Consider the following 27255-nt stretch of genomic DNA (forward strand, 5'->3'; position numbering starts at 1 on the left):
TATATAAACGGCGGCCGAGTACGAGAGACACTATATGCTGGAACCTTAAAAAGAATGCAGCCGTAACACTTCTTTTAAAGGTGTTCCTTATGACAGCTAGAGACGCTTATGGCCATTGAGTGAAGCGCATCGTGCCGAGCCTAAGGACAAAGTTCAGACTTGTCAGTTTTCAATAAAAATGGCGTTACCAATGTGTGATGCGGGGCAACGCTCGAATGCAAGCATTGCGTAACGATGTTTTTTTTTTTTTTTTTACTTGACGTGAATACTGAAGGACACGAAGCTTTAAGTGAATAAACATTCGTGAGTGGCCCCTATGCATACTATTCAAAAATAAGTCTCAAACGAATTTTTCGTATCATTTTTTTTAAAGGAAAGCTTCGTTCGACACCGGTTCACGAAATACTAACGCGTCGAGAGAAGATAATACTTTGATGGGATTCCATTCTCAACTGTCAAGCTGCCGCGAAAGCTGTGCAAATCAGTCCCTAATGTTTACTTTTCAGCCGGCAGCGTTGTTTTGCGCGTCCTGAGTAAGTATTCGCTTACCATCCCCGATTAGGAAATCGCCATTAACCTTGTTGAACAAAGGATGCGCAAGCACGTTTCTAAAAGCAGCGTGATGTCTTAATGTATGATTCAATAACAGTGCCGATGACATTTATACACGACAGCGCTGCTATTCGGAAAATAATATCGCGGGTGCACATTCTGCAGCGTTTGGATGAGTCACCTTCCGCAGAGCTCATTGCAGTACGGTATATTGGTTTTGTTTGGTTTTCCTTCTACGGTATATTGAAGTGATGCGCTTTTTCTTTTCGAACATATTTTCATGTGTCCATCTCTCACAGAAAAAAACTTAAATTATTAAATACACGACCTTATCATTCTCTCAACAACTAGCGTAGACAAAACGCACATGACGTCTAACAAGGTCTATGACCCCTCAACACATATTCACGCCAAAGTCAGTGATTGCTCCACCCGCATCATGCGTGCACACCACCTTATTGTAAAGAATTAAACATTACGAGTGAAGTACACGACGCATTTAAATTAGCTCCAGCAAGCAATGTAGGAATGCAAGTAATAACCAGAAAAGCAGTATGAAATATTATTAAAATATCATGTTGCGTGGAGTCGGACACTTTCCTATCTAAAGATAATTCACGAGTGACTAGAACTTGTTTTCAGTAGCATTCACATTCTCTCTTTTGATGACAAATAATGAAAGCGCAATGGCATATTTTCTTTAAAAATTTATATCGTGTTGCTCTGGACGATAGCCAAGGCGCATGAATGCAAAAAAACACTCGACTACACCAAAACAGACCTTTTACAATTGACCTAAGTGACTTGGCGACTGTATTGCGGCTTTTCGCGTAAAGCAGTAATTGGTGCTAACACTGCCTTTTCTTTACTGAACTGGCAGTAAAAAAAATAAAGAGCTTAGTCGGCGCACAGCGATTACTACTATACTGCCGTTCACATGGAATTACTGTGAAGAAGACATAATAAAACGAAACGTCACAAGTTGGAAAAGCAAAACACAAAAGTGGGAAACTGTCTCTCTTTTCCACTGCCAACGCGACAAGGATTGCCCTATCTATACCTACAGATTCTTTTCGCGTGTTGTCATGGACGCGGCTTCCCACCACGCAAGTATCCAAAAATCGTTGCTTCGATGGCATCGGTGCATCATGTTATCACGCGTGCATTGTCTTGCTTCGAGAAGCTGACCGTTTTTCACCTCATTATCACTGTTAATAATTAGTCTCTAGGCGCTGCGCACGCCTGTCTTGTCTGTCGCGTTCCTTGTTTACGCAACTTCTCGCCATGCTATATTATGTATACTCCAAAAGAGTGGCCACGATGACATCAATACAAGCCATCTAATGGCCGCAGCGCAGGCAACTCTGCTCCTCTACCTAATCCCCAACCTTGAAAGCACTGGCATGCACCCGCTCGACTACTCCTTTCAACCGGAGACTCTTGCGACTCAAAGGCGACGCCTATAATGGGAAACAAAACAACGGCCGCCACGGCGACAGTGTTTACGACCACGCTGCGCGGCAGCGCCTTCCGTATTGAGTCGCTGGAGCGTGCAAATTGCTGCAACGCTACCTGATGTCATCAACGGCCTGCATCGCGGAAGCGTACTTCGCTTGGTCGCTTGCCAGCCCGGCGAAGCATTGTGTATAGCGCGATACTGCCAGAACACTGACCTGGAAAGCAAGGGAACGTCACGCATTACTAGCGAAATTTGGTCCGCGCCGTATTCGGAGCGTCGGCCAGGGTGAATTTATTACGTGCCTTGTTCGGACTATAAAACCAGCGGGAGGAGGAATTGCTCGCCGTGGCTGCCTTCCTTTCATTTTGTTTGTCCTATTCGCGCGCAGCTTTCAATCAGATTACCGACCAGTCCTACAGCCAAGGTCGTCGGCCACCTGATATTGTGACCGGAGAACAAAGATGCCAATGATACGAAGACGAGAGTCGCGCATGCGAAGCACGCGTTAGATTTGTTTGTGGAAATGTGGTTCGATGAGATGGCCGCAGGGGATGCCGCCACTGCCCGCCGAATTAGTAGAGGGGCTGCAGAAGACATATTGTACGACTGGATATAGATAGTATTCCATATTAGATTAGATTTAGTTGGGGGATAGACCAGGTGGAGATGTGAGTGCTTCCTGCTACTGATATAATTTCATTTTCCTTCAGTTCTGCGTTTCTTTTTTTTTTTTTGCAGCAAGCTAAAATTATGGTCATCGTTGCGATCCGACGATAAGGTAAGCAAGGGTTTTCCCTCAAAGCATCCGAATTGGTTAATCAGCCAAAATTGCGTTGAGGCAATCCCAATGCTCTGAGACGCATTCAAACCTCCATTTCTAACGTGTCGGAGTATGTAAACGATTTCTTTCTTTCTTTCTTTCTTTTTGCACGTGGTTGCGACATTTTGGCCGGCGGCTGACTTTCTTTCACAAAATCCTAACAAATATATCGCTGGCTGATAAATTCGCATTCCGTAGTTAAGGGAAGAGGGGTGCGGATTTGGGAGAACAGGAACAGGGGAGCGAAATGCAGGAATGATCATGCGCTGAGATATCGGCGAGTGTTAAGCAAGTGCAAGTGGTTAAGTGCAATCTGCAATACCCCAATACGTCGCATCACGAGAGTTGAAGCAGGTTGCCTCTATGAAGAAAGTTTGATGGTGCGCCATTCGAACGCGATAGGTTGAGTGCCTTACGCGGGTGTCAACCAGCCGATCATCAAAGTGCCGTAGCAGTAAAACAGATGCTATTTCAAAACGGAATGGTCTCTTTACTTGCCCCACATAACACACCGCCTATCACGAGTGCGGCACCGTAGACAACGAAAGAATTTAAATTCGACACGTTAAATAGGTAGAATGTCCAAAGGCTTGAATTTCAAGCAAAAAAAAAAATTTCAAGGGTGACCGTGATCTGAAGGGAAATAATTGCAGCAAATGTCTGCTTGCATCAGAAAACACGTTTCAGAGAGTGATCAAAGCAAAAACATTAGTTCCGTGTTTGATGGGCGCCTGGTACGGCTCCCTCCGGAGACAACCTCTTAGAATGAGGCCAAGAACGGTGTTGCGCCAACAAAACGTGTGCACAGGAGGGAGCATTAGGTACTCTAAATTGATGACTCGTGACTGCTTTTTAAACAGACCACTAATATTGATATGCAGCAGGCGTCTCGAGCAGTGCGACTACGCGTGTACTGCGATGTTCGCAGTGTATAGAATGTATATAGGAAGCAAAAGTGGCTCCAGGCAAACTTAAAATCCTCGTTACTGCACGCGCACTAGGTAAAAATGATGATAAACCCGTGTGTATGTGTGCTTGGGAACTGTTGTTGCTTCTGTAGAATTTTCATTGATCATATTGATTTTTCTGTGTTTTAGCGCCGCTTAGCTTCTTTTACACATTTTACTCGCGCTGCTAATCCTTAGACATATTTTCTGACGTTTTATCTCGTATAATTAGTTACAAACCGTTAAATAGCGGGTGACTGCAGAAATGTCTTCATTCAAAAGAATATTTAGAGTTCTCGCAATTTTCGCATTCTCAACGCTCAAGTAATTCAGTATGAAGGGCAAAAAAAAAAAAAAAAATTCTGGTGTTTTACGTGCGAGAACCACAATCTGTTTATGAAGCAGGCCGTAATGGGGGACTCCCGATTAATTTGGACACCTGGGTTTTTTGTAACGTACACCAAATGCACAGTACACGAGCTTTCTCGCATTTCGCCCCAATCGATATGCGGCCGCCGCGGCATTGAATTGAACCCGCGACCTCGCGCTTAGTAGCGCAACGCCATAGCTACTAAGCCACCACGGCGGGCCTGTATGAAGGAAGAGCTGCGTCGAAGCCGGAAAACGCGTGTGGCTTCAGGAATCCGCAAAGAACGCAGGCCTACATTCGGTGCAGTTATTGATGTCGGGCATGGACGTCATCGTGATCGTCTTATTGGAGTACTAGCTCGCCGAGAAGCTGCGTAAGGAAGAAACGTGACAGCATGATCGACAGCACAATAGACGCGTCTAGCTAGCGCCGAGTGACAAATCTAGAACAGTGATAATCAGGCGAAAAAATGGTCCCCGTCGAAAAGAATGCACGCTTGTTAATAGGGTGCACTGATGTCATTGTGTACGTTATGTTTGGGTACTAGCAGGGTGAAGAGCTGGTCCATGACGGTACGCGAAACCGATCCACATGGCGGTAACAAAAAGAGAACGTAAGCAGACACCCGAATTACAGTGATCGAACAAGGTATGTACCAGGCCGGAACCAATGTTTCCACAGGGACACTTGTCCGATCCCCCACCTCTCTGTGAACCTCTGTCTTGTAAGCTGTGGCTTTTAATTTTCACGAATGACCTGGTGAAGGCGTGCTCTGTTGTACATACAGGGCCCGTCGCTCAGCCCAACAGGAAGAGAGGCTGGAACTTAGCTCAGAAACTTGGCGGACGCTTAAGCTTCCCCTTAAAGAGTGGAATGCGATAGCATTCAAAGATCCGTGAGTGCTTCTCAAGCTTCTCGACAGCTGCAGCTTAAGCAACCGTAATGGTTACCGAGAAACGCTGGCGGCGAACGCTATGCACGAAGGCGAGCTTTCTCGTAGAAACGCGGTCCTGCGTGGGCCGATCCCGGAACTGGTGCACAGCCGCGCGAAAAAAAAAAATGCATCATTGTCAGGTTTCTGTTATTCTTTCGCACGTTGAATAATTCGGTCTGAGGAGTTTTAACATAGAAGGCATGCGCTGTAGGTGTAATGTTTCATGAGATTTGTGGGCTCTCATTCGCAAAATTCCGAGGAATAACTTCGTCAAGAATGTGAGACAAGGTATGAGCAACTTTAGACATATCATGGTGTGGCAGTACAACCCGCACATACCACATGTCATATAGCAAGGCGTGGCATTTGCATATACCTAACTATATACGGGAATTTTCGCTCACGGACAACGACGCCGACACCGGATTTTCTGCGACACGGGGCCCTTAACGCTTTCGCGTTAAAATCTTGGAACAACGAAGCGTTTCTGTGAGGAATGCTCATGCCTTGCGGAGTCAAACCTTCGGCAATCCTGTCCAAACTCATATCAGTGAGCGCACTGTTGTGTACGAGTTGCAGGTGAAGCTATCTATACAAGAACAGGTGCCCGGTTAAGTGTGGAAAGTGTTCGAGCAAAGCGGAATCGTCACGCGCTTGCAGGTGCGCGTGCTGAAAACGGTCGTGGAGGTGACTACCAGCCACTGCTTCTGCCTATTTTTTTTTATTTACGAACAAAAATAAAGGTAGCTAAAAATAACTAAAACAACACAAAGCTGCTGTCTAGGGAGTCTGGAAGTAAAATGCCAGTGGGGCCATTGACAGTATGAAAAGCTGCAGCTGTTTTGAGGCGGAGCACAGCATGCGCTTTCCAAAGACAAGCTGCTGTTTGTAAATAAAGGGAGACCCAGAGTGCTGACAAAGACAGCAGACGGCTGCATTTGACATTTCTTCTTTGCCGCTTCACTGCTTTAAACAAGTCCTTGCAAGGTAGTTTTAGAATGAAAATGGCCACGAGTTTTAATTTTGCGTTGCTATATACGTAAGAACTTACGAGAGGGAAGTTTGTTCATTCGTGTTTGTTTTAATTTTATTTTTTGGCTACGCTCAGTGTATTGATAAAAAGAGGCGTTTTATTGAAAATGTTTGCCCTTAGCGACAATCTTAGCATGTTACTCCAGGTCAATTTGATTAATTAAATGGTTCACACAAAACATGGGACACTTAACATGCACATAGCACCGTCCCCTACGTCTATACACGTCACACCAGCAGCAGCTCCATAGAATCCTCTTGACGTAACATTCTGTTGCCTGTATGCAAAGCGCACCACGGTGAACATTGGTTTCGTCAGGAACTGCGCAATATCTTCTCCGCTAAGGGCTGCCAACAAATAAATTCTTTGTTGTTGTTGTCGTTGTTGTTATCGGTTGTTTGCTCGCTTGCTTGCTTGCTTGTTTGTTTGTGAAATATAAAAGGGACGGCGATCCGCATCTCGTTCTCGTCGCTTCACAACGTCAGCTTGTTGAGCGATGTACGTATCAAGCAGCAGAAAACCGCGTCTCTTTCTTGCATGTTATTGTAATAACATGGCTGCTTTCATGTCAGATTGAGAGAATTAGGATTCGCTCATCCTTTTCGTTGAGCGTGTAAGAACAACTAAAAGGAAACACAAAAGAACAGAATTATCAACCAATATATATACTACAACTTTCAGTCACAACAATTCGCTTGTTTTCGCTCCAGGGCTCACCCAAACTTTCGCGCAAGCCCGTTTGACGCAATCGAAGCAGCGCTGTCAAAAACATCGCAGCCGCCTCGCAGCAAAGCCTCTCTCTATATGTTTAGCAGGGTCTCGACTCTCGTTATCCACAAAGCCCAGCGGCGGGACGCACTTAGCTGTGGCGCGCTAACGAGCAAAGAGCCGCGCCGACCTGTTTTTCGTGACAATAAAAGCGGCTGAGGCGCCGAGGTTGTTTCTGCACTTACGCGACGAGTGCGCCAGAGCAAAACATTTACGGGATTATTTTAGCACGTACGTGCATCACTGAGTCCGCGTTACGTTCGCGAATAGCTTAGACAAAAAATTATGTCTTGAAGGTGAAAGCCAAAAGCCCATAATATCCAGGTAACGTATGTAGGATAAGAAATAGTGGGAAGTACTTTGTACGCTAGCGACGCGGCTGTCTAAATGACAGTCTTTGTGTAGTAAAAAAAATAAGTTTTGGATAAATCGTGCCATTTACCGTCTCAAAGCTATTTACGGGCTAGAAGAAACGTTGTACCGGAGAACTCTGGATTCAATTTGAACGGAGTGGTTCTTTACCATGCACCCAAAGCATGGTGTACGAGCGTTTCTGCGTTCCACTCCTAGAGGAATTCGGCCGCTGCGGCCAATTATCGAACCCGTAACCTCGGTCTCAGCCACCGACCACCATATGCCTACTCTTTTAACCCAGATGGAGAAATGTATATTATGGTAACAATGTAAAGGAAGGTCGTGACACTCGGCTTGTTTTTCCTTGAAACAGGCCTGCACGCACGAACCCACAGTAAGTGAGCACACCATCATAATTTCTGTATAGAATAGTGTTATATTTTTTATGAAATTTGTTCTGGGAATCTCCTGTACATGTGTCGTTTTGGACAACATTTAACGCATTCCTCTATAAGGGCCCGACCGAGCTAAAGGGGTTTAAATAGAGACTGTTTCGGCGGGTAAAGCTTTCGGAAGCGTAGCCTGCTCTTTCACTGGCATACAAGACTACACCAGTGTTGCCGCAGTCCGGGAGCAGCCATCAATGAAGAAAGCAGTGGTTTGGGCTAGTTTGCGCTGTATACTGGGAAAGTGATTACGACAAAAAGAACAAAGAGGGACGTTGTGGCGACAACGCACAGTGTCGAGAGTTCTTGCATCGAGTATCTGTTTTAGCCTTTTAGCGGTACTCCGTTTGTTCGTGACCATTCGCACATACGGCGCTCTCTTATAGTTCCATGTCTGTAAGCGTAGCTCGTCGTCTTTCCCTGGCTTTCGTTACTTATTTATGGACTCCGTCGATCTTCCGCCAGCAAACTTTACACGCGCGTGCTTCATGCCGTTTTTTTTTTTAACACTCTTACTAAAGGCCATTAGTCATGTGTACAAAGTCGACTGCGAATCGCGAATAGTTTGTTTCCTATTGCTTCCGCTGCATTATGAAGCTACGAGGGATGAACAAAATATTCTTCAGCGAGCGAAAGTGTTCTCGACCAGCTGTGCAATCAAGGTGAGACTGAATGGATGGAAACAAATATTATGCCGCACGCGCAGTTTCAGTTTTCTACATTTTGTTTTCCTCCTCATGGTGCTTGTTTTTATTATGAAGCCCGCTTGCTACAAACCGATTTTTTGTTTTACTTCTACAGTACGAGATTTGCAAATAACTTTCCCACTTCCAAAGCTATTGTTACAAACAAAATCCTTCCTTTTTTTTTGTATTTGCCTAGCTGCTGCGCAAGGTCCAATGCATTGCTCGTTTTTTTTTTCTCATTTTTTTGTTTGGATCACTCTTTAAGCTATGGCTGTTGCCTTATGTGAGTTTTTTTTTCCTGACCTTCACTGTTTAACCGGCGGCTGTATAATGTAACATAAACACGGGCTTGCGCACGCTCGGGCTATTGACTCATTTATAACAGAACAGTTGGCTTCAACAAAAAATATTTGAATTACTTTCAGATAAACAAAAATTACACCATCTCTGCAACGATAGCGAGCTCGTGCATATATTTTTCATTTGAATGATTGTTCACATTAGCGACCATTTAAGTGCAGTTTTTTAAGTGTTGTTTTCTTTTTCGATAAATGAAGTTTTGCTATCTTGATACCTTTTTTTTTCTAGAAAATTTGTATTCACTTCCTTTCTTGTAAGTAATTTAAATGATTTTGGGCACATAGTGCACATGTTGGCGCAGTTTATGAATAAAGAGACTATGAAATACGATCATCTAGGCAGAACACAGTTAACGAGTAACTCCTAAATATGCATACGGAAGCGTCAAGCGTGCAGGCACTACAGCCTAAAGAAAAAGTGGCTTAACGAGACCAAAGCTTTTTATCCGAATTCGCAGAAAGCGGGCACCCAGCCACTTCTACTCGAATCAGATAAGGTTGCGCCTTTTGGCAACCTAAGTAACGAGTGCTAGCTTATCTCAACCATTACACTCACACTAAGCCACTTAACAAAGGGCGATGCAGCCGTCGCCTGATATTCGCGTGCACAAACTGCACTTCCGCGTGATTAGTCATAGCGTCAACGCAAGTCACGACTCCAAAGAAATATTAAACGCAAAAACTGTAACTCTCACACTCACTTGCCCTGACTGCACGAGGTGTCGGTTAAAACAATAAGGCCACGGTGCAATCTTCGTTTTTGCATAGCATCGTAAATTTCTCCGAACCTTCGGTGTTGATTGTTCCAAGTAATACCGAATGCGCATAAGTTAACGCAGCAGTGAAGGTAACGCACAAAAATTACGTATGCACGGGTCAGTGACGATAGAATCTGGAAAAGTGCCATCACATGTTGAAACTTTGAACTTTAGAGCAGCGTCAAGGTTTCTCCACTTTTTTAAATCGAAGCTTGCTTGGCGAACCCTCCGAGACTTTCGTGCATGACCCTGGCTACTGGGAGCTGTTGCTGTTTTGCCTTATAGCTCTCCCTTAAAAAAAGATTAAATGACATGGGTGTGCGACTGCACATGTACACGAGCCAGTTTACTCAAACGCCAAGGGCGCAGGAATGAAACGGGGACATTTATAGCAGTTGATTAACCGCTTCACATACATTGCAATATTTGCTTTAGATGTGCTTTTTATTTTATCTCCCACATGCCTACTTCAATAACTAACAGTGTGGAGATAATGGCCTGATAGCGCCACTTGTCCTTTTTTTAAACAAAGAATTCCCGCGGTATTTATCATGTAGAGCAAACGTTTAGCAAAAGCCGCTGTGTTTGGGCTATCACGCGTTTTCACAATGCTTCGGAATGACGGGAACTTTATGATTGAAAGAGAATGATTGATTCTTCTTATTCACGATCCGAGTCATGGTATTAACGACACAGGGGAAATACTATTGCACGACACCAACACAGCAAGATAAATATCCAAGGTATTGGTACAGATGTCAGTCAAACGACTGTGCAGCGTGCCGTTGTCTTCGAAAAAAACTTAAAAGAGCTCGAAAAATTGAGCGATAAACACGGAAGCAGAAAAGGGAGATTACGCCCAGTCACCGATTATGATGCGTGATCGGCGACAAACCTCCTCAAGGATAACATGGACGTGTTTAAAAGTTGCCCTTGACACCATGCTTGTTTCATCGCCTGCCCCACACAAAGCACTTATCTGAATGAAACCAGGCGTTAGTGACCTCATTCAGCTGACTTGTTCACATTACATTATGCATGCGGTCCGTTTTCTTTCTTTCTTACCTGACGTATATGTCCGACGCGGGCTCTTTCAATTGATGTGTAGCGAATGAGAGCTCGGGCAAAAATCGGATGTTAGCGTTTAAAATTTATTGCGAGAAAATGTTGCGGCGCTCGTCTGCTAGGTGCATTCTGTTTGCGCCTTTATTCTTAGGAAGAAATGGTAGTCATAATTCCGGCAAAATATTTGCTACTTATTTCCGCATGCCGTAAAAACAATTTCCTGCCCGAGCTTAAGTTGAGAACCTCTGTCACCGCTCGCACCGTGTATCAGTCCGCTGTTTCACAGAATGTTTCGAAAAAGTTAAGTGGGCCGTGCGCGGCACGTTGATGCTCCGGAGTCTGCGACTGACTTCAAATGTATTTTTGAAGTTCTTAATTACTGCTTTTCGAAAAGCCTCACGCAACACAGCCCATCAAAAGGACTCGATATCTTTAGCATTGCAAGCAGTGCCCAGAAACGACGGATGCGCTATAATATGCACGGATAGGTAGCTGTGGCTGCAGAAAAAGCTAGCGCTTTAACTTCTTGGAAACAACAAGGAAGATAAAACGTCCAACGTCATTTCTTGCTTTTCTGACGTAATACGGATGTACATCACCCAGACCAATGTTTTGAGCCAATCTTGCAGGCGTTGCAACAAGGGAACGTGACCTCTTCGGAGCGGCGTTCACTCGTAAAGGTCATTGATAATGCATGGGATGCAGCGCACAAAGCCCGCACCAATTCGAATGACAGGCCTGACAGGGGGGTTCATCATGCAGGAGAAAGGGTAAGATAGAGGCAGAGCCGGGCAGTCGCTACCTGGCTGATGACATTTATGCCGACCACGTTCACTGACGATGCGTTTGCTGCGCGCTGCGGCCGTTGGATACATTTCCGTCAGCATCGAGCGAATTCCCGTGAATTGAATGCGGTGTTAGAGTGCGTTGTCAATTGCGTACATCTCGTCAAAAAATTAAAAGAACAAAAAAAAAAGAAAGGGAAAGAAGTCACCAACTTGAAGATAAAGGGCGAAGTCTCGTTTCCGAAGTCTTAAATTTCGAAGTGTCGCAGTGTCTGAAATGTTTCGAAATACGCGTGGCATTAAAGACGAGAGAAACGGACGTCAGTGCGGTCATAAGCACCGTTTTCAACTGAGCAATGAAGAATATATATTTTTTTTCCACCCGAAATTGCGTCAATGTGCATCAAATGCTGTCTTCGATTGGCTAATCTTAAGGCGCTTCAGGCAAACGGGACGATTCACACTCGGTTTGACAAACAAGCGTTTGTTCACGCTTAATACGCTATCTCTTATAATACATTTTTGGGGATAGCAATGAAAGCTAACTTGATGATCAGTTCAAACTCACCGTGATAAGACCTTCCGTCGCCAAGCTTTGTTTCTCTATCCACTGCCGCGCACTGTATGTTTGAGCCACGTTCAGAACCGGGAATGCCACCGCACATTTATCCAGCGCATTCGGTCAGCCACCGTCACGGTCGCCAAGGATGGTACGCGTCCGCACTCGGCACCAGGAAATGGGGGCGGCTCAGGCTGTACAACTTTCGCTCCCGGTGTCCGCGCTCTCCTCCCTGCCGTATCGAGGAGAGTAGCGAGCTCCAGCCAGCAAGCGCAACGTCGTCCAGACACTAATTGCTCGCGTCGAGCTTGACTAAACGGAGCTGACACTGCACGCACGCGCACGTAACGCCGCCGCCGACGACGACGCCGTCAAGCAAACGGGCTCGAGATGCGCGCGGTGCGCCCCTCGCCGCTGCGATATCAACAGGCGGGTCCCGCAGGCGCTTTTGCAGCGCTCGCAAGGGCACGACTGCTCTCCGGATCCGACGGCTCGCCGCCTGACACTTCTCTCAGGCAGGCGGTGAGGGAGCCGTTTCGTGGGTTGGTGGAGGGGGGGTCCAGCCGGCGGCGTGCGCGCGCGCACACGCTGATCTCCACGCCTCCTTCGGCGGCCGAAAAAGGCGCAGGAACGAGAAAAAAGAAAACGGGATCAACCGGCGGGTGGCTCCATCTGGAGGGCTGCTACGGCAACAATATGCCCAACTCTTCTCCCGGACTTCTTCTCCCGTGAGATGCGATGCGCGCGCTCGCCGTGCTCGTTCTCTCCCCTCACGGGTGTCTCGTCTCTCTCAGTTACCTTGGCCGCGCTCCATCATCGTGCCGCGAGCCACCTCCGATGCTACCCGTCGGCACGAGCGGCGCGGGAGAACGGGAAGAGGAGAAATTGATCCCTCCATGGGCGATAAATGCTAGCCGGGAGCAGAAAGAATGCGCGATAACGGCGTAAAGACGGTGGGGAGTATATGACGCTGCTCGTCATTGCACGCGTTCTATACCTGAGACATATAGACCCCTCCTCTCTCGCTCGCACATTTACATTTGCGGTGCTTTGTCTCCGTAGTGCGATGCAGTTCCGCGATTGTTGGTGTTAGTGTAAGCACAGGAAGAAGGCTAACTATAAAGCATTCTCTTTTATGGAAATGTATATAAAACGATTTAGTGTTTTTAGTCGCCTTTTAATGGGGACAGCTTCTTATTTTTTTTTCACATGATGTTGATAATAAAGCGTTGTAAAATATACATGAATGGCCGTACAAGTTCCACATAGATATTGAGAAAACTGGAACATGTCGAGACAAGGGACGAGACAAGTTTATCGCACACTATGCTGAGTTCCGAACAGGAACGCAAGGGGAAGACAAGGCTGCGATGTGGTCATAAAATGAACATACAGTAATGACGAAGATAGCACAAGCGTCGCTGCAGCCGCATGGCTCCTGAAGTGAGGAAGACAAAGACCAAAGGATCGGTGTCGCTGTGTTCCTGGCGCTGGCTCTTGGCTGATAAAGGATCACCATCATCAGCTTCGCTGGAACTGTTCGGCTGCTCTCTGCGCTGGACCTGACGTGACTGGGATTCCCGCTAAACGCCAATGAACCCCGTAGCAGCACCAACAAGTGAGAGAAAGAAAAAGAAACACATAAATGACAAGATAAGAAATGTTTTCATCTGCGACACAGCTTTCCTCCCAAGAGGAATTACTAAGAGCGCTGTCAACATTGTACAGCAAGTTCGTCAATACTATTCGTAAACGAAGGGTTTTCGGCGACTCTGCTCTAAGGAATCACACCTAGTTATTGCGAAGCATGTATTACTGAAGATTCCGAGCAATTGTCGACACTGTTCATAAGCAAAGCGTTTTCGGTGACTGTGCCACAAAGAACCACCAATACATTTTGCGATACATGTATACGTCCATGTTTCCGAGCAATTGTTGCTTTGATGTAGCTGAGCTAGTGACTGTGTGGACACTGTCGGCTAGCTTGTTGCCCTGTGTGACAAAGCCCAAACTAATGATTCTCAAAAAAAATGTAGAGCACTGCGTCATGTACAATAATCAGTGTTCAGAGAAGTTTCATCGTAATTGCGCGCCCCTGCAGAGGTATTTAGTGCACAGCATTAGCTGGCGATAAAGTTCGTCACCACTTAACTTCGGACAACACTAATTGTCAGAGAACGTATTGTAGCTTGCATATGACTGCGTAATTTTAATGAGATAGGGCGTAGCTCTTTACTGTTTTTTGTTTCACCGTCTGCATATATATCCGTCGCACCGCTCTCCTTTCCATCAATGCTAGACGCACGCGAAAATTACTTGCGCGACTTGTCGCACGGCACTTTTTCGTGTTTTTGCGGGCTTTCTGTAACGCTGTGAAAAAGACTCTTATGTACCACGTATAGAGCAACAGAAAGATGGATCGAGAAATTTTCGGGATGGCCTAGAATTTTCTGATTTACATGTTTGCTTTGATTATAATATTTGAGAAGTTAATTATTGATAATAATTTGATTAAGTAATTAGGTAAAATACAAAAAGAAAAAAAAGAAGACGCGGATGGTTGAAGTGGTCACGACACTCCTCGTCTTTCGTGGCCACCACGCCTTGCCTCACGTCACAACATACATTCGCGGTCTGCACTGCGTTTCACTGCATAGCAAAGCCACTCCTGTTCCGCGCGACACTTCTTCCGGGCCAGGGTGTCCTCGACGCTGAGTGCACGCTTTGGAGCCATTTTGCTGGAGCGTCTTTACGTGGTCCTTCTGCATATGTGGCCAGCACGCTGTTGAGACGCCAACTCCGAGCGCTGTCTTCAGGCTAGGAACGATTGTGATGTTTCCGCTTTCACAGCCAAGCATGCGACTTCCGTAGCCCAGTACCTGCATTTCCGTCGCATAGGAAAGCATAAACATACGTGCCATACACACAAGCTGTAAAACGCTGCCGCGGGGGCGCCGGCAGGGATACGTAAGGCCTAGGTCGCCGGGATCTGTTTATGTTTCCTTCCACTTTAAACCCAAGCGCTGGGAGTTGCACGTTACCTACGGTTCTCGCTGGGTGATCCCGTCGCATTCCATTAGGATGTGCTGAGTGGCTAATTCCGAATATTTGTTCCGATATGTTTTCGTCCTTAGGCAACCGGCTCGAGCCTCAAATAGCAAGGGGATTGTCCTTTTCGCGCGCCATGACCTCTTCCTCCATTCTGTGTCCACGCTTTTCGATACTTGTCTTTCGCCCATTTATTTTCTCCAGCCTCCTCTCCGCACTGCCTCAACCGTGTGCTTACTGATCCTCCAAACCCGCCAATATATCCGATTTTAAGCATATAATGGCATTTGCGAATGTTAGCGCTGGCACCATTACTCCTTTCCTTTACTTATTGTGGCCCCACAGTGCTCTGTGTTTCATTAATGCTGCATTCCGCTTCCCCTTTATTTTCAGATTACGCTTGCTTTTTCTGTACTTATATTGCTTCACTTTGCTTGCGAAAGCCAAGTCGACGGTGGCGCACCTAGAAAGTCCACATTGAAGCTTTCAAGCCGGGCGCGCGTCGCCGCCGCCGCCGGCGACTGCGGCTGCGTAGAGGACTTTCAACATGGCTCTGAGGAGGAAAAAAAGAAAATATGAAGAAGTGAAAAGGGGAGCGCGCTATCATCGTCCAATCGGAGATACAGGAAAGAGAGAAGCGGCGTTTATCAAAGGATGGCGGTACTTTTCTTATATAGGGACTTCGGGATACGCGGAGGCGACCGCCATCTGGTGGTGTTGCAAGAAACCCCGCGGCGCGCGCGAGCCAGTACACAGCAGCAGCGCCCAGAAAGTCGGGAGAGGAGGCGAAGAAATCTTCGCTTTAAAATAGTCTACTTGCTCTAAGCGACGGCAAACAACATTACCTTTATTATGTCCAACTACGTGGCACTCGAATATTTTTTAATTTTGGCACAGGTTACGTGGCGGCACCCTGTATATAACAAGAAAACTGTAACTATGAAAGCCGTCGTGGTATCCCTCCTGGACAGTGAAGTCGCTTTGTTGAATAATTAACTGCTTAGTTACCGGGTTTTCTGTCACATTGATACAGAATTTGTATTGTTTAATAATGGCAGTGATGACACGTCATATCGATGAGCATGCGCTCACCGGTGAAAGCCTGTTATCCTTAACAAGGCTTTGTTCCGATCAATAAAACGTCATTTGCCGGTCCGAGCGCGGTCCCGTCGTTTTTGCTTTCCCTCCATTCTCTGTCCGTTGCGCTGTAGAAATAATGAATGAAGTCTAAAACATTATCGAGTGCTTGAAATTTCCAAAATTAGGCAAGGACCCATATTAGGCTTCAGAAAGATGGGAGCCCATTACTATCGGATTGTGCTCGCAAGGGCTGTTGTCGCTTCCGAGTCCTAAAGGAAGATGAAGTTTGGGCTATATTAGTACCGGTACCAAGGCTCACTAGAAGAGGAACTAAATTAAATATTAACTGAAGCTGGAGTTACAAACTTAACTCGTGGAACGGCAAGCATGCGACATCCGTCCAGAGCAGAGGTATAGCATTAACATGTAAACACATCGGAGTTGGCGGGGCCGGATGAAGGAGGTGCCAAGGATCACCGGAGCTGGTTTCCTAAATGCCGAAAGAGGCAAGCGCCATTTTTTTGTTAAGGCAATCTCTTAAGCAGAAGCTTTGTGCTTATTTTTTCGACATTATGTTGCAACTAAAAATAAAGCTCAGGCTAAGCTGAAGCGAACTTTTCCGAAACTAAAAGAAAAACAAAAGCTAGCTTTTATACTGTTAGCTGTAATTTTTTTTAAATTTTGCCTCTCAAAGAGTAAAAAAAAAAAAGAAAGAAACGAAACGAAATTCACAGGAAAGAGTACGTTCAATGAAAACAGTCAGTTTCAAGAAACATTGAAGCGCGGGGAGTGCATCACTGCAACAGTACGCAGTGTTGGGTAACAAACGGGACTGTGCGTCTGGTTGACCTCCCTGCCTCTTCCTTCTCTATATATCCTCCTTTGTATGACGCATTCTATAACCCACTGAACAAGCTCTATGATCGTAGAGAAATGAAATGCGAACAGGAATATTAAAACGTAAAATCGCAGGACTTTCATTGGAGGTTATTTACGAAAGCACTACGTGTAATCACGAGATAGATCGGTGTATAGAAGGTAGAAATTCTTATAATGTGACTGACATACCCACCACTTCGGGCACAATCCTAGCGCTCTGCTGTTTTCAAGCGAAGCTTTTTTGACCTTCGTGTTTCGCTTGCCCACAACAGAGTACAATTTTTAGCGTTTCGATGTGATACCTCGTGGTCTCCTGAGGCCGAGGTTTAGACACCTGGACTGGCCACATCATGTCACGGTTTTGCGGCTATCGCTACGTGATGAATATTTCCTCTGGGCAGTCATTGGCGAAGCTATCGTGCCATATCGACGGTACGCTGTGAGTCGTGTAATTATATATCCTGCGAAAGAATAATTCAAATCAGTTTGCATCATATAGGAAGCTAGTTCTCAAAGGACTCGCTACTTACGAAATTGACCGCGCGAGGAAGATAAGACCGGAGTGCTGTGTTATTCAACTGTTTTTCGTTTTATAAGATGCTTTTTTATAAGATGCGTAACAGCTGAGTTATGAAGAAATTTAGTATATGAACAATTCGTTATCAAAGGTTAAAGCTTTCAAAATTTAGGCTGCCTTACTGCTTACAACAACTAGACTACGTGATTAATTTATGTTCATATCATATGATTATTTATTGAGTTAGATATTTCTGAAGAACTATAATCGGCTCTGAGAGATGTCCGACTCGTAATTTTTTCTTTCTTTTTCTTTGGTCGAGCGTTGTAAGGTTTGCGCTACGTTCCAGGTGTTCCCGTGTCGAGAAAGTACTTATTAGACATTGACAGCGTACGCACTTTCGCGCGAGACAGCATTAACTTGCGAGTTTAATTAATTGCTATAAACGGGTCATTAACGTGTTGAGTGACGTTAATCATCTCTATGAGTTGCGAGCGAGGCATAAATGGCGAAGAACGTTTATATGGCAGCAGTCGACCATTAAGTTGATCAAAGCCTGCTTGTCTTACAAGCTGTAACCGTCGAATGAACGGCTCCACTGGTGCGCTACTAATGAGAACTGCGCGTACTTTCCTTTTTTTTTTGTTCCATAGTTCCAGTTCTCTACGGTTGCCGCGACAGATGAATGGGGCCTTATTGTCGACGAATAAAAATTGTCTTCGTTGTTGGTCTGCGCTCGTGCGAATCGTCGCGTTAAATTGCCCGTCACTAATCGGAGCATGGTCTGGAAGGCTACCAGGCAGACTCGAAGAACTCCTAATGCGTGGCTTCTTTTTTTAATCGTCTTGTACAGATCTATAAAACATTATTCGCAGCCTAAAATTAGCAGCTAGTGAAGTTGTAACAAAAGCATGAAGTTAGTAGAATGTTTTCTTGTTGCATGGGAATTGGTGCATCCCTCTTTCTCGCCTTGTCATGAAAACAGCTGCTTCATTTCGTGTAGGTTTACCAACAAAGAAGCGCTTTACAAGAAGGTGGGGGGGAGGGGGGGGGGAGGAAAAAAAGTGCTTCTACTACAAAAGTTACGTTCAAGATGGCAGCAAATGAATGATGGTCAGTTAGGGTGATGCGTCCAACATTGTAACTGCATGGACCAGACTGGTGGGGCAGGCGTGTAATGTGAAAATGCGAAGAGATGGAAATTAAGTATGCATATGTTTAAATGAGGTCAAACGCAAAGGGCTGTGAGCCTTCCCGCTATACCCACTTCCACTTTCTTATCGTATAGTGTACGAGCCCGCACGCGCACTCGATCAGAAGCAACGGGCCACAGTTTAATTAGATGTATACTTTCCGGTAGTTCCCATTGTGGGATATATTTGGCACATGAGCTGTGCAAAGCTTCAAAAAATTGGGTGTTTCGTATACCTATAGGTATATGTGCTATAGGTATATATGCGCTCATTATTTCATATATGAAATAATGAGCGCATGTTAGGGAATTGTTTCGGTCAAGACAAAGTGGCTTTTTACATTATGTTTAATCTGGTTAGGCTGAAAGTTCACGCACTTAGTTTTTTCTTTCTTTTTTAATTGTAAATAATTAAATCACTTTTTCAGTGACCATAAGATATCTGGAACATGTCGTTGCCGTTCAGAAACGTTCCGTGCACCCCGAAGCGACAACCTGCTAAAGTGTGCAAGAAAGCACATGAAATTGAAGAAATATTAAGCCGGTCCAACGCACATATCGGAATATATGTGAAGCAAACCATTAATGAAGCGGTTTATTAAATGCTGTATAATTAACTGCAATGCATGAAATTGTTTGCTTTTGTCCAACACAACGTGTAATCTCATACAATGTTATGTTTAACCACCCCGAGAGCCACGACTTTATTATCATGCAACTATTCTGTCGATGCTCGCGCCTTCGTTTGCACGCTGTGCCGAAATAAAAACACCAACTTAGACGGATGCACAACGTGAGATCTCTAGCAGCCATGTCACGTGGGACGAAGGCAAAGGTATGACGCATGTCGAGGGCAGGATGGCGATGACAGGTCTATAGGCAGAGAAGCGTTTGTTTGGAGGAAATACGATTGGTTGAACGCTGAAAACCTTTTGCGACTTTTCATACTCCTGGGGCGCTATACCGTAAAGCTATTCCAAACTGTTTTTATTCCAATCTCCCGACGCCAAATTTACGTAACCACCGACGCAAGCATCGGGCGGTGACCCGCAGCGTTGTCCGAACAACCCAATCAAACACTCTCCTCGTTTATGGGAGGTCACCTTTGTTCGCTTTCAAAACGAATAACATTGCCTGCACTGACAGGTGTTTGTTATTTAATTGGCCGACAAGAGGCGAGGAGCACGCTCTAGTGGAGAGGGTGTCGATGGCGCCGAGGCAGCACAGTGAAAATAGATAATCGCATGAAGAGGGTGGTGCCAGCGATTCTCCGATTGGTCCACTTCCCCTTCCTTAGCTTGCCGTGGCTGGTCGAAAATCTCGGCGGCGTGCAACGGAAAAATAAGAACGCCGCTAAAACGAATCCTCAGCAAGGAAGAGTTGCCAGAGCGATGGCGTATACGTGCCGAAATGGCACGATAACGTTTTACTGCCACGCAAAAAGGTTTATCATGCGCAAATAAATACATGCTCGCCGGCAGGTGCGATTATAGCTCTCTGAGCCGCCTCCTCCAGCTCGGAGGATGCGGCACAGAGAGCTGCGACACTCCAGGCCAGCCGCAAAGCACACGCCAGCGGAGCCCTGAAATAGGGGCCCCGACCAACCTGAAGACCGCTCGCCTTATTTTTTACAATAAATGTTTTCTACTACTACTAGCGAGGGCCTGAGCGATCGGCGGGCAGCCATCTTCCATTTCTCTCGGAACGGGGTAGTATCTGGCTATTCAAAAAATTTTCAATTTGTTTCGGCTTATTAATGCATTTTTTTCGCGTACACGTCACTTTGACGCGGTGAGTTTTCGAGGTTTTGTGAGGCCGCGTGACAGACAGGCGAAGTGGGCGCAGACCGAAAACATTGGACCAATAGCAGAGTGCTAATGGTGAAAAGACGTCGAATCAGGAATAATTATTTTTCTTTTGTGCGGTTTAATCATGCATAATCAGTGTGTACACGTTACATTAGATGGGGAGCTATCGCGGTTTTCGTGACGTCGCGTGACAGACAGGCGAAGTTGGGAGTGGCCCGAAAATGTTTTGACCAATCGTGGTGGGCTGAATGCAGAATTGTAATAGAAAAGTTTGGAATAGCTTTACGTTATAGCGCCCCTGGTTACTGCCTTTGACCCGTAATTAATACTAATTGATTTTCACATCATTAGAAGCTACAAAAAGAGGGACCGTTGAAATTATATAAAAGCTGTACCAAAGTGATACCTTACATATGTTCATCGCGTGGTGCAACTAAGCAGCGAAGTTCGAGAGATGACAGCGCATGCGCTTGAGTCGCGCATCGCCATTGGTAATATTTGGGCGCTTTCCGGCAAGCTGAGCGACTTGCGTATAGGGGCGTGCGAATATCCGAAATTTGTGAATAATGAATCCAATAATGTCCTATTCGATTCAGTTGTGGAATAGAATAGTCACATGCTTCTTGTTAGCAAGAAAGGTTGCTATCCTGCCTACCTCGACTGGTACATATATAAATCCAGATGCATGTAAAAGGAATTCCCTACCATTTATGGAACTTTTCAGGATGACGGCTGAGGTGAGCAGAACAAAGGCAACGTAAAGCGATAGCGAACTTTGTTCCTCAAGTTATTGCGTACGGATTTCCGCTCAGAGCAAAACTTCAGCATTATTTGATGAGTTTGTGGTGCAACTGATTTGCGCATGTGGAGCCACCCGAAGTTCTTGGAACCGCGTATGCTACGATCGAAACCGATGAATTTAATTTCTTTGGTAGCCTGCCCTATTAGATGCTTTATCAAAATGAACCTCGAGCCTCGAAACCGAACGCAGTACTGCAAGATATTTCCAGCACGTTGGATATTAACAGAATGCTGACTGTAAACACCGCCCATCTGATGCAACCGACAAAACTATTTCATAAAACTTTGTAAGAACTTCTGTGAACTCCTTCATTTACATTGACAGCAGCACGGGCCCGAACACCGCCAAATTATAGTCAATACTTGCAGGGATTAAGACGGTAGGTGCACGCCTAAACACCGCGACAATAACCTCCCATGAAGCTTTCTTCCAAACAGCTCGTTCAATGTCACCGCGGTCTGTTGTCTTGAAATGTTTTGGGAATGCTGTGCAAAGCCAATGTAACCACAGTGACACACACGGTTTCAGACACTGATGACTTCCTTTCCTTTTGCCTCCATATCGCGAGCACTAATTTCGCGTTCTCAAGAATGTTTCATCTAGAGTGATCTTTGCATAAAGGCAAATGAGTTTTTCTCAAAGCCTAGTGTGCTTGCTTCATGGCATGCAAATAAGCCTTTATATTTACAATGAATAATGGTTTAATCACGCCGTGGCCACCGACGATTGCACCATTCTATTTACTTTATATTTTCTCATTATATTGCGTCTGAAGTTTTCCATTCAGGAGTTCGTCGCCCGCAAGGAACTTTACGATACGTGCGCAAATGAATGCACCCCTGCGCTTCTCCTCGTCAAAGATTTCTGATTATTTACTTTATGTGTGTCTTGGATTCAGTTCACTTGCATAGTAAGACCTCATTCTGTCGGCCCTATTACTTCGAATCTTTTTCAATAAACTTTGCTTTCTTTTTTTTTTCTTCTGATGGCTGGCACAAAAACAACCCCTTTAATGTTAACGGATTCCTCTCTTTATCAAGCATTCCTTTAGATACACTTCTTTGAACCACATTTGACTATTCTTGGCAAGCCCCCCCCCCCCCCCCTTTTTTTTTTAACAAACATCATTAAAACTCTTACAGCAACTTGGGTCTGAGAATACGGGTTACCTCAACATGAACAAAAGAAACATCCCGGTGTCAAAAAATTAAAGTCACTGAGGACTTAGAGGTAAATGTGATAAAAATGCGTTAGCATTACGTCGCACTCCATTGAGGTCCCGGGCCAGTTCATTAAACTGTGTTCATCACATTGCGATGTGTTGTTCAGGAGCACGTCAGCACGCGTTCTGCTTCTTTGAGCAGCGAAATGCAACTGACGGTAGCCCAGAACCGACTTCACATACAGTTCTTTTACAGCGAAGCTGCTTATGCGGACCCTGTGCCGTCGTTGTCGGACTTCGCCAAAAAGGGGCCACGTCACCTAGCGGGCGAGGAGAGGAAAAGAAAAGCTCAACAGGGGGAAAGGGGTTGGAGTGACCCCTTTCCCCTTGTGAGAATGCAGTGAGACGGCGCAGATGAAAAGGAGAACAGGGAGAGAGGGTGACATAAGGCACGCGCCGTCCAATATTCGAGTTGGAGGGGGAGAGCGTCAGGTGCGTCAACGAATGGCGGTGTAGGAAAAAAGTAGGTCAACGGAGGAGTGGGGTGTGAGAGGAGTTCGCGTTAGCGTTGGTTGTACAGGGCCCTGAATATTTCGCGGCGCCTGTTAGAAAAGATATCTTGGGCGCACCGCAGCACTGTTGGTCAAATTTTGCAGAACGATCGCATTTTGGGGTCCGCTTCGTTTAGTATAACACTTACCGCAGATAATTGCCTGGTTTTTTAGAAAGAAGTGCAAATTTGGCTTCACTTATGGGGATGCGATTTGCTGCATTGACGGCGCTAGCATAAACTTGTATCGCAGCCTGCCTCAGCTGCAGAAAGCAGCCGGCCATGGGGGTTTGCCGCGTGTTCCAGGCGTTCCAGGAGCGTGCAACATGCGGCGAGCTTCCGGCAGGCGGCGACACAAGTTTATGGTAGCGCCGTCGCTGCAGCAGCTCGCGTCCCCATTAGCATCATCATCATCGTCAGCCGGTCTTTATGTCCACTGCAGGACGAAGGCCTCTCCCTGCGACCTCCAATTACCCCCAACTTGCGCTAGCTGATTCCAACTTGCGCCTGTAAATTTGCGAACTTCATCACCCCACCTAGTTTTCCTCCGTCCTCGACAGCGCTTCCCTTCTCTTGGTAGCAATTTTGTAACTCTAATGGTCCACCGGTTATCCATCCCACGAATTACATGGCCTGCCCAACTCCATCATTTTTTGTTTAATGTCCATTATAATATCGGCTATCCCAGTTTGCTCTCTGATCTACACCGCTCTCTTCCCGTCTCCTAATGTTAGGTCTAACAATATTTGTTTCATTTGTGCGCTCCTTAACTTGTTGTCGAGCTTCTTTGTTAACCTCCAAGTTTCTGCCCATTTGTTAGCACCAGTAGAATGCAATGATTGTACACTTTTCAATGACAGTGGTTAGCTCCCAGTCACGGTTTGGAAATGCCTTCCGTATGCGCTCCAACCCAATTGTGTTCGTCTGTAAATTTCCTTATCATGATCACGGTCTCTTGTGAGTAATTGACCTAGATAAATGTACTCTTTTACAGGCTCTAGAAACTGACTGGCGATCCTGTATTCTTGTTCCCTTGCCAGGCTATTGAACATTATCTTTGTCTTCTGCATATTAATATTCAACCACACTATTACACTTTCTCGGTTAAGGTCCTCAATCATTTGCTGTAAGTCGTCCCCATTGTTGCTGAACAGGACAATGACATCTGCAAACCGAAGGTTGCTGAGATATTCGCCGTTGATCCTCACTCCTAAGCCTTCCCAGTCTAAGAGCTTGAATATCTCTTGTAAATATGCATGCAGTGAATAGCACGGGGGAGATTGTGCCCGCTTGCCTGACCCCTTTCATAATAGGTAATTTTCTACTCTTCTTGTGCAGAACCAAAGTAGCTGTGGAATCTTTGTAGATATTTTCCAGGATATTTACGTATGCCTCCTGTACTCCTTGATTAGGCAATGCCTCTATGACTGCTGGTTTCTCTACTGAATGAAACTGAATACGCCTGAATAAAACGTATCCGCACAAGTGAAGACAAACTTGCACATTTTCATGCGAAGATTGTATACGCTAGCCTGCGCCGGCGATGTAACGCTAAAAAACCAGCTGCTCTCAGAGCTGCACAGGTGGTCAGCACACGCTCGTACCACTGCTTCTGCGTTCGTCGTCCTTGTCTGCTTCCACAGCTGGCTGCGTTGCCGCTTTTGTAGATGTAGGTGTAGATCCTTGTGACCTTTTGGCATGTACCCACTCTGGGGGATTGGCCAAGAATCAGGTTGTTTATAGAAAGTGTAAAATAAGTAACAATTTTATAATAGGTAAGTTACAATCGAAAGATAATATTTCCAGCGTAGAATTTCACTTCTCTTCTGTCGTCGTAATGGGGAGGCGGCGTTTGCGGGGGCAGGAGCCATTGCTTTAGGGGGTATGAGCCATTCATTGTCTTACATAATGGACAGATTTTTTTTGAAGAAATTTCATGGAAATCCAGCCAGAATGAACGCGCTCGGGAAAGGGCTCGTCGTTGACGTGCCAATTCTAGCGTGAGGGCTTTCGAAGCCCAGGCGAAACTTCAGCGAAGAGCCGCGGACCCCGAGTTGAGGGAGCGCGATGTTGAGGTCAAACGTCAGCGAAAAGCCGCCGACCCCTAGTTGCGGGAGCGTGATGTTGAGGCCAAACGTCAGCGTCGTCTTGCCCTCGATAGGAACCCGACAGTGGTGGTGCACGCATCGCCAACGCTAGCGGCAACTTCCCCGGTGCGATGGGCAGGTTTCAAAGCGAGTTTCTCAACCGGAACTTCGGAGCCAGCTGCAGTGCGTGTGACCAGTTGTGGATCGAGCACAACCTGGTACTCGTCAGTGCAGTTCGTTCAGAGGAACACCGAAGAAACCCACGAAAAGCTTCGCTTACCCCCATTTCCTCGACAGGGGAATGGCTACTAATTTTTAGGGGTGAAGCTCCTCTAGCCGGGGCTCGGTCCCTCGCGCCGTGTACGCTAGTTCTCATTGCTCCCGCTAGAGGCACAGCTGTGCTATAATTCAAAGGGCGCCCGCTAGGTGGCGCGCCGGCGCGGCACACACCTGCACTCCCCGGCTCCGCTGCACACTCGGCGTGCGCGCTAGTTACGAACATCTCCACGTAGCTACTCACCATGAACACCCCAGAGGCAAAAGCAGCGGCACGGCGGGCTCGCAACGCAGCAGCAGCTCGGGCTCGCCGCCAAGACCTTGCGGTGAGAGCCCGCGAAGCAGAAGAAAGACGCCAGCGCCGGGAGGAAGCCAAAGCCTAATTCAAACACGGTCCCTTCGTGCTCGTCGGAGATTTCAACGTGGACATCATGGCTGACGACTGGCTAGTCCCACACATGATGTCCCGTTACGATCTCTGGTGCACCTCGTACGACTGTAAGCGTCCCACCACCATCAGAGGGACCTGTATCGACATTGCCTTCTCCAACTTTGCATTGCATCCTATTATTCAAGATCCCCTCGCCACGTACTTCACTGACCACAAAGCTGTAATCTTCAAAGGGAAACGGGTCCCAGAGCTCATCGGGAACAAACCTTCTTTGTGGTCCGTAAAGTAAAATATCATTATGTATCCAACACATGTACATTATGTATATAATTGCATCGATATGTAAATGATTACATCTTGTGTATATAATTGCATCGATATGTAATAATAAACATTGTGTATATAAGTGTATATAAATTCACCCTATTACAGCGTGTCACGTCTTTATATGATGTGTGGTCGAATGTTTCACGGTTTTACCGATAAGCGTTGGAGCATCGCCCCACTCATCAGCATTCACTTCGTGGAGATGGCGTGGATTTTTTTTTCTTAAACACCAGGCAATTAACGGCGGCATAAGTGTTATACTAAACGAAGCGCACCACCTTCAATACGTAATAAATACCCTCTTGAGGCGTTAGCGAACGCCTTATACATAAAAAGTACTAATGAAAATAAATATGTTTTAAATTACCTAAAGACACTTGAACTTATACGCTCTAAAAGTTAGCAATTTGCGATTAGTTTGAAGAGTTACACGATAAACGTCCATAAGTTTGCTGTAGCGATAATACTATGATTTCATGTATAGCGGGTATGCGTGTCGCGTCATGCAGTCACGAGACACGTAGTGACCGTCTTGTTGCGTGAAGATAGAAAGGTAACTATAGCCGGGTAGCGTTCAGCTTTCGTCAGATATATGTTTAAATTATTCTGATGTGCTTCACTGTCCCTGCTTTCCCGTTCCACGTTCCTCCTTTCACAACACTAGTAATTCACATACGGAGCTCAATATTCGCTTGCGTTCTCCTCGTTCTTTTCATCCCAGGTGTCCGAACCAGGCAATCTACCGACGACCACCGGCACGAATATTATCTCAAGTTTTCCTTGACTGCGAAAACCGAGGTATCTCTCATTCTTCACCTTTTCTTTTTTTTTTCATGCTGTTGCTATTCGAATTTATTGCGACTATAGCATATATAGAGCACGAGTTCTATATTGAATGACGATATTCGTGACAGTTTTTTTTTCCGCAGCTGTTTCTTTTCAACTATTCTTCAGGAAACGTTCCCAACCATCTTGTTATCCTGTACGTACTGCTTTTGCTCAGCTGTTTACAGTGTCAGGAATCTACTGGCAATTTTTCTTTCTTTCTTTCTTTCTTTCTTTCTTTCTTTCTTTCTTTCTTTCTTTCTTTCTTTCTTTCTTTCTTTCTTTCTTTCTTTCTTTCTTTCCTTCGTTCTTTATTTTGCCGTCAGCATCGCACGTTCGTGCCACTGCCACTAGGCTCCCCTCGCGATTTTTAATTATTCCGCGGCTCTCTAATGAGGACCTGCGATAATTTACGT

At 45.8% G+C, this 27255-nt stretch overlaps 1 protein-coding gene across 1 annotated transcript in view; it reads right to left on the bottom strand.

Moving 5' to 3' along the window:
• LOC119455930 (dopamine D2-like receptor) overlaps window positions 1-12429 on the bottom strand; it is a 388566-nt gene extending 376137 nt beyond the window's left edge. The window contains exon 1 of the mRNA XM_037717474.2: window positions 11905-12429. The gene's annotated coding sequence lies outside the window, so the exon portion shown is untranslated. The remainder of the gene's footprint in view (window positions 1-11904) is intronic.
• Window positions 12430-27255: the final 14826 nt, after the last annotated feature.

The sequence above is a fragment of the Dermacentor silvarum genome, chromosome 6 (genome assembly GCF_013339745.2).
Source record: "Dermacentor silvarum isolate Dsil-2018 chromosome 6, BIME_Dsil_1.4, whole genome shotgun sequence".
NCBI lineage: Eukaryota > Metazoa > Arthropoda > Arachnida > Ixodida > Ixodidae > Dermacentor > Dermacentor silvarum.